Source organism: Sitodiplosis mosellana, unplaced genomic scaffold (assembly GCF_009176505.1).
Source record: "Sitodiplosis mosellana isolate CC-2019 unplaced genomic scaffold, AAFC_SMos_1.0 Smas_scaffold_1, whole genome shotgun sequence".
NCBI lineage: Eukaryota > Metazoa > Arthropoda > Insecta > Diptera > Cecidomyiidae > Sitodiplosis > Sitodiplosis mosellana.
Genome location: NW_022595244.1, coordinates 5,688,715 through 5,697,637, shown reverse-complemented (window position 1 = coordinate 5,697,637; position 8,923 = coordinate 5,688,715).

The window sequence follows — 8,923 nt, the reverse complement described above, 5'->3', positions numbered from 1 at the left end:
ATACTCCATGTTTCATTACCATCAAAATGAATAAATGAAGGAGATTCTTTTGTGTGCCGTTGCTTTTATTTAGTGTAAAGTTAGCCATGAAACAAGCAAACAAGAGACTCATCGCATAGGCGGAAGTTTGTTTTTCTTTCGCTCCTTACTTCGGCAATCTCTCTTCTTCGTTTGTATATCGTTCCAGGATGTGCTGTTTGACAGCGACCTGCTGTGATTTGTGCGCAAAGCGCGATTTCATCTGTGATGGAAAAATAGAAGGAGAAAAAAGGTGATGGGATAAAAAGGGATCTCGAAACGCTTAAAATACGCTTGACATCCGTCAGATGCTACAGCGAAAATTCGTGTTGTGATGAGACATATACACACAAGAACAGATTCAAGCGATGGTGTTTGCACATCGCACCGAACAATTAATAAGTTTGCAGCGGGCGTGAGCGCACGCAAAAAGGTTGCGACACAATACACTTTACATCAAGCTGTTTGCGATATTTTCCCACTCTCGCAGATAATTTGTTTGATTGATGTAAGACTTGAGTTTTCTTGTTGGTTTTAGTGCTTAATGGCGAAATGTCAAGGAGAGAAAGAGGCTTGTGGCAAAATAGACGTGTATGAAAAGGAATAACGCAAATGGGAATGGAGTCGATGAAAAGGATGATTTCAATCATGGATAGTCATGGATTCATTGCTTTTTATTGATACAAATTATCCGCCCGCGACCTCAAAAGATAATCTGGGGCAACGGTTATTCATTGAAACCTGTATGCGATATTATTTTTTTTTTCAGATCAAACCCCACCGTTTCAAAAGCGAACATTAAACATTAGAATGCCATTAAGCAGCGAATCACGTGGAAATTGTGGTCACCAGCTGTTGATGTGAGTTCAATGCATATTGCCAAGCACAGCTAGCGTTGAAAGCATTTTCAAGTAGGGCAATCACTAAACCATCTAATAATCAAGATCGAATATTTATGGCTGAACATTTTCTCAGTTCAATCATAAAATCGATAAAAAGGCGACGAAAGTAGGCGGATATTGAATGTGCGAAAAAAGAAGAAGAAGAAGAATACAGAGCCTACAGGAAGTCTGTTGATGATGTGATATTAAAAAGTTTTATGACGTCCATCGATTTATATCCATCCGGACATGATGCGCGGCCATGTGTTTGCTTCACAGATTTGTGTCGTGTAAGTGGGGTGTCATACAGCAAACTGACACCAATAATGAAAATATTCTCAAAGTGAATAGTCTAGATCATGACGACGGCCCGTTAATCTAAACTTTCCGTATATCGCGAATGCGAGCGAGCGCAAGCAAGCAAGCATGCACAAAATGAAGGGCGAGAAACAGTTTCGAGAAGAAACAGATGAGATATGAGATATGAGTTATGTGTCGCAGAGAACGTTCGTCAAATGTTACAGCCGATTGAAATCGCATTGAATTGTTCCCATACCAGATTCGATTTGAATAACCTATGGGTATATATATGTTACTGCGACTCACACGGAAAAATGTTGTCAAGCCACTCTTTTTCGCTCTCGCTCTCTCTCTCCCACTCCATTTCGCTCTTAAGATACAGTAAATACCCATTTTGATGATGGAGAAATGGCACACACAATCCACTTGAATATGCATTGCGCCTAAGCCGACAGGGGCTTTATATGAGCGCACAAAATGCTTTTTACAACACGGAAATGGCAGTTAAATCCAAACAGTCTATAATAATGAATTGCTGAATGTGAAAAGATACTTATGGATAAACGGCTGTTGAAAGCATACCCTTCGTTTTTTATTGCCACACACATGCAGAGAGAGAGAGAGAATCAAATTTACGTAGTTAGTATTGTTAAGGTAAATACAAACGACCAAACATTTTGCTAACTAATATTCTACTGTTCAAATCATGCAATTTCATTGCGAACAACCAAATTCCATTCGCAGTTTGTGTGAGGGAAATGCTTGGAAATGTGAGAGAATGGGATTTCTTGTGGAAACGAAGAAAATGCAATAAAATTGATTACGTTTTCAATTTTAATGCGTTTCAATTTCTACTTAACTCGATTTTTGAGGGGAATTTTTATTTCGCATTCAACATTTTTCATTCGCAGGATTTTGAGCGTCAGAAATTCTTTGCGTAAAGTGGAAAAATGGTGAGCAATCAACAATTGAAAATGCAAAATTGTTCACCACTTTGGATTGGCATGGCTGAGACGAGTACCGATGCTATCATGCTGGATCATACACGTACACACACACACCCAGAATATTTGATACCGAATGCTTTGCATTTTCATGTTGATTGTCATGCTACTGGCAGGGATATCGCTCGAAAACTCGTTCAAGTGGTTCATTCCATTTTATTTGCCCGCTCATATTTCTTCAACATCTTTTACTTATAATTTTCTTCCCTTCCGTTCGTGAAGAGTGAGGTAAAAGTTTTGTGGCACATACACACACACAGACACACATCGGCTGCCATTTCGTCGTTTTTTCGATGATAAATATTGCTTTAAAGTACATGTCATTAAGTGAACGTACTCATTCCGTGCGGAGTTGCAATGAGGCTGTTAGTCAAGTGCGGTTGAAAGCTGAACACTTGCGTTGCGTTTCTCTGCACATTTTACTTCACAACATTGTGCACGTTCACATTCATTTCGACACAACATGCACACACCGTATGCACGGTCAAAATAAGAAGAGACACACACAAACATTTTGCTTACATAATCGAATTTATGTATTTGGTGTGTTTCGTGTGTGCCAGCACCAAGAGATATCCGAGCAAAAGATGATACTTTTACATTTTGGGGCGAAAAGTATCCGTGTATTGTTGCAAAAAGTTGCAAACGAAACAAACTTCTCGAAAAGATGGCAATTCGTATAAATAGTAAGGGTCTTGACAACAAAATGGTGTAGTTTTATAAGCAAAGAAAAAAACATGCAGTTTTGTTGTAAGAATTGCACCTCGGTGCAAAAATGAAACGGATAAAGTTTCATGTATACAGTTGGTTTTGATAGCAAGAACACTCACATCAAGTGAGGAATTGCATGCATATTTGTCGCATTTTGAAAATACATGCAAAAATTGTATCATCGTGTACTTGTGCTGCTGCTGAAGATGTATATGATTTTCAAGTCAACTGGCAACAACATACTAGGCTGATTGAAAAGTCCCAGGCCTGATGTATAAGGGACACCACAAATAAATAATCCATATCATTTTCAGAAACTGTAATCTTTTTTAGGAATTCACGCCAAATTTGAGCCAAATCCGACCATCAGTTCCTAAGTTATAGCACTTTGAATGAAGGTACTTGTGAGTTTTTCAAAATAATAAAAAAACTGCATTTATGTTGACAATTTGGCACATGTATTTCAGAAGAAAATCAAATAGAAATATCAAATTCATACTGGGATTAGTTTATGGTGTCCCTAGACTTTCGAAATCAATCATGAGATAAGGAGGAATTGGATTTATGCATAGCCATAAGAGCGATTTTGTCGATAAGCCTCTAAATTGTTTGAAATATGTGGTTTTGAAAGAAATCATTGCCAAAATCCATTAAGTGATATCGAAATTCACAAATATGGCAGTGCATACATTTGCTAAGGCCATAGGGCAACTAACACAAGCTATAGTTTGAATTTTGCATGGTTATATACATATTTAATATTCAATCGAAAAAGTCTTGCCGCATTTTTGGTTTTGGAGCAAAATAAACAACTATTCAAGGATTCGAAGCCCTGTTCAAAGCTGTAAAAGCAAAATATGAATAGGTTTCTGCCTTCATATATTGAAATTAATGTCTCTTGAGTTCATTTGAATAGATGCGGGCCAAAATTTATGCTTAGAAATCTCAAGAGAGGGCTCGAAGCGGCTAAAGTCGAAAAATATGACTCTGGGCATTATTGGTCGGAATAAGCATAAAATAATTATCATAAACCATTCAGACAAAGTCAAAAACGACAGAAAAACGATATTAGCACCATTTTAGATCTATTGTAATGCAAACAATTAATAAAAAGTTGCCATTTTGGTGGAGAAAACGGTGTTGTTCAAATGCGAGTTTCACCCAGGTCGAAGAATTGTTTATATGGTGATAAAAGTGAAAGAAATAGGTTCCAATTTGCTTCATCAACCATTGTTATTTTTTGGTCTGATCTTTCTCTGAACTCTTCAAGTGAATATACTTAAATACAACGCACCAGAAGAAAGTTATACTGTTTAAACGGCAAAATTAGAGCATTTTCGGGAGTATTCAACTCGCATGACTATAAACAGCGAACTGATGGTCGGATTTGGATGAAATTTGGCGTTAATTCCTAAAAAAGATTATAGTTTCGGAAAATGATATGGTTTATTTATTTGTGGTGTCCCTTATACATCAGGCCCGAGACTTTTCAATCAGCCTAGTAGATGCATAACATGACTATTGCTCAAAGTCAAAGTCAAAAGCGCATATCTGTTTCGGTGTTTTTCTCTCCTCTTTGCCTCATAAATCGAAAAATGAATGCGATTATGCAATCAGTAAGATGCATGCATACATGAAAAAGTGTGGTTTATCCAGCAAACGAAACTAGTGCATCGAAAAAGGAAAAAAATGAGAGTAAGAGAGAGCGAGTAAGTGAAAGAGATAGGAAAAAACGGGAGCGCGCAACGGAGAGATTAAGAGATACATCTAATGGATATGCTCGTATAAAGCTTGTGTTGTATTCTTATGAGCAATTTATTATCCACGCTTAAAATGATGAGATGAATGCACTGCAATCATTCTGGCGAATGACGACAACGATGATAATGTTTAGCGATGATGCGAATGTTGCGACTACACCCATACACACATACACACACATTGAAAACATGATAAATGGTGGGAAGAATTGTGTTCGTTCACATACATTAAATTTTAAAAGAGATAGAACAGCTCAGAAAAAAAGCTCAGCAGTTTCACGCTGTCAGTTAAACGTCATCTCCTATTTTTATTTCATGTCTTGCACTGGATGGAATCATAGATGCATTAAAGACCATCGACCGCACACTGACACGCTCGCTCGGATGGAAATTGGTGGAGAAAAATTTCATTCCAAGCACAATGGTTCATTTACATCAAGAATATTCACAGATGGAATTTTCTTTTGCCTTTTAAATTTGTCCATTTTAACGACATTGTTCAACTTCGTACAGTTTTCTCATGAAAAGCAATGATTTCGTTTGCATTTCAGCCCCACTTGTTCCGTGATCTGAAGGGAAAAAAATATGCAAAAAAGCAATCAGTCATTTCATATATTTCGTCAAGGTAGTGTGTTTTTTCTTCCTCGGAACGAAAGATAAACGGATATTATGTCCCATTTTGCCGCAAAATTGTATTATTGATATGTTCCTTGCCCTATGTATGCTTGTAATTGAATAGCTCTGGCGCAGCATTGAATAAAAATTTCGGGTGAAATGGCATGCATTCATCGCATAAATGTAATTTCACAAGTGAATGTTCGGGGTGTATGGATTATCAATCGTTTTACGCATACTTTGCATAAAAATCTACTTGAGTTTGGCGGCTCACGAGCAGGAAATACGAACGAAAACCCATCAAAAAAATATGAATCTCTATTTATAGCGTCGAGAATAAGGCAGAGCAAGTGGGAGCAACGAATGAAAAACCGCAGACGTCCACATTGCGGATGATGAATTCGATGTCGTTACACCCATATCCATAAAGAGGATGTTTGCTTTTGCTTTTACTTCGGCTTTCTCGTCGTTGTATACATTTTCCTATGCAGAATCAAGAAAGAATAACATATTTATTTGGTTTTCGGCTGTCGCAGGGATTTTATAAAGAAGAAAATCCCCTCTATCGCAGAAGCTTGCTCCGTTAGACTAATAGCTGTAATTGCATCTCAAGAAAATGGAACCGTTTTTTTTCTTTGGCTCCTCGTCATTTTTTGTTCGGTTTGGCTGATGTGAAATGCGCTTCACACGCCCTAATTTCGATTATATACGTCTTAGCGCACAATATCCAACACCAAATTTATGATCACTTCCATCAAATAATGCGGCTTTTATTTTTGAAATGATTATTTATGGCTGGTGAGAGATGTCAGGGAAAAGTTTTTGGTCGGTGACAAATTAAGGTCAATAGATAGAGCGACTGAGAGATTTTTTTGGTCTTTGTTCGTCCGCTGCTTTGGTCTTTGCAAATTGAACCATGGAAAATGTGAATTTATGGCATCTGTTTTGGATTCGGCTGTAGATTTTCTGGAATCGAATGACGCCACTCTACTAAATCACTTCGATGAACTCGATTAACAGCCGTTAGCAGCGTTGATAAGTTGAACCAGCCGCACACAAGGTGCCAATGCCTACAAAATATGAAAACCCATAAATTATTAAAAGCGTCCAATTCTTCTCGATGGCACGGCATGAGATAGAAAGAGAGAGGAACTGCGGACGAAGAAAAAAAAACTAACAGCCAAAATGGCGAAAATCTCCTCTGCACAGTTATCAGCGTCGCGGATACAGATTTGTATGTGTGCATAAAAATTGCGTCATTTCATATACCATTTCACGTGGTGATATCGGCAACAAGAGACACATTATTCATATTTTTTCATATCTTCTTCGTTGTTTGTGCCACGCGTTATCCAGTTCTTAAAACTTTTGCTTGGTATTCAAAAAGGCTGATCTTAGAGACAGGGATTGGGAGCAGAGTGAAAAGGACGGGCAACGAAAAGCGTTGTGAATATGCTTTTGAGCATGGACGTTTTATTTGCTTAAATGGCTCATTCGTTTCGCTGAATCTCAACCAATATGCTAATATACGTAGCTTCTATTGCCATTATAATGTTATCGTGTCTATGGCGTGCCAGCGCGTGTGTATGTGTTGTGAGTATGCGTCGAATGGAAATCATGGAATTTATTGTTATGTGGTTTTAATGCAAAATTGTAGCGAAATAAAATGTTGTTGGTAGAGGCAATATCAAGAGATTTTCAATGGATTTACCGCGCATAACAATCGATCATGCTGAAAGTTCCATTAGCTTATAACTAGAAGTCTTATGAATATATCCATCGAACTAATTATCCACATCTAATTCCATTCGATGTGTGTTTTTTTTTTTCATTCAAAAAAACCGCACCGCACATTGAGTCCTATCGACGGATATTGCATTAATATCGATTGATATGGATCATTGTGGATATGATCTATTTCTTGCTCCTTTGTTTGCCTCGGCTCGAAACTTGAGATAACAATCTTTCGTTTTTTTCTTCACATCGCACAAAAAGCAATGATAGCATTGAATATAATTCCCATGAACACAGTGGCACCGGATGTTGCAGACAACGTACTTCGCATCTTAGGACGGGCGAACAGAGTGAGAGTGAGTGAAAGAAATCCTGGTATACAACCATATCAATGATAACAAATAATACAATGGAAGCAGTCAAACACGATTAAGTGATATAGAATATCTATGCGTTGAGTGGCATGATACAATCATCTGTATTTCGCCGCAATGTGAAAAAGAGCTCAGTGTCTGCACACGTCAGATAAATTATATCAATTTTGGTCGCAAGAGAGCGAGCTGAAGTGAAAAAAAAATGTTTATCTCCGCTGTTTTGCTGGCGTGAACAAGCCAACCGAGCGTATACTTGTATGCATTCCATTTGGTCGGACCCAACAAATATGAAAATTTTGCTTTCAAACCATAAAACAAACTTTGTTTCACTCCAAATATTTTTGCTGTTCTAGCCGTTTATGCAGCGATAAAAGGATCTTTCATGTAAAATAAACGATGAAAAGTTGAAAGTTGAAACAATACATTGCTCGTATGCATTTGCTTCGTCGAGTGTGATGTTGGAGTATTTTTTATTTTATTTTCTCCCCTGAAGTGGCAACAACACTCCCCCCCCATCATGAAAATCATGCATCTGAGGGGTACACACACAAACCCTACTCGATACCAAGGAACATAATCCAATGCTGAAAGTGGTTTTTATTAAATGACATTTTCCTCTATCCACGATTTTCTATTCGTTTAATCGTAAGTGAATGAAACCCGACACAAAAAAGGACAAATCTATTTTAAGAACACACACACACACACAGGCCAAGAGTGGCTGGATTTTTCCTCGTAAAATCCCTCCTCCCAAACTAATCGAAATGAATTCAATTGGTTTTATTCGATTGCTTTAATCCACTTTATGTCTGTTTTGAGGTTAAATTCCGAGGTTGAACCCTTAAGCTATCTATATATTCAACGGATTATATTTGAAAGAAAGAGCAACGAGCAACAGAAAACGAATATGCCTGATGTTTTTCCTTCTGTTTTCTTCATTTTCGCTTGCTTGATTTATTGATTCCTTTTGATTTATCGATTTCATATGCCAACAAGCAGAGATCATCAACACACTGAACCACCGGTATAATAATACATATTATATTACCATGCGATGAGCTCGCTTTCAATTTTATCCATAAATGGCTGTATGTGTGTGTGTCGCGCACACAATCTGATCTATTTGTATATATGGAAAAACACGTCTGTTGAATAAAAACGGAGAAGAGTCAACAAAGTTGATTGGGTCGGAAGTCATGTCAAACGCATGTTTTACTTTCTCTCTATCTCTTGCTCTCTCACAGCGTCTCGCTCACTGTTTTTTGTATTGGGAAGTTCATGAAAATATTCGTATTGAAAAGTTTATTATCGAAATTTTTATTCTGAAATTCCAATCTAATATTTTGATTCATTTCGGTATCCGAAATCGAGACGCATAAAATTCGATGTAAATAGAAATGGATTGTAGGGCACAAAAAACCATCTTATATTTGATTTCATGCATAAAACATTTGGCAGTAAATTGATTTTTGTCTCGAATTAAATTTCACTTTTGCACATCTGATAAATTTCTTAAAAGGTTTAAG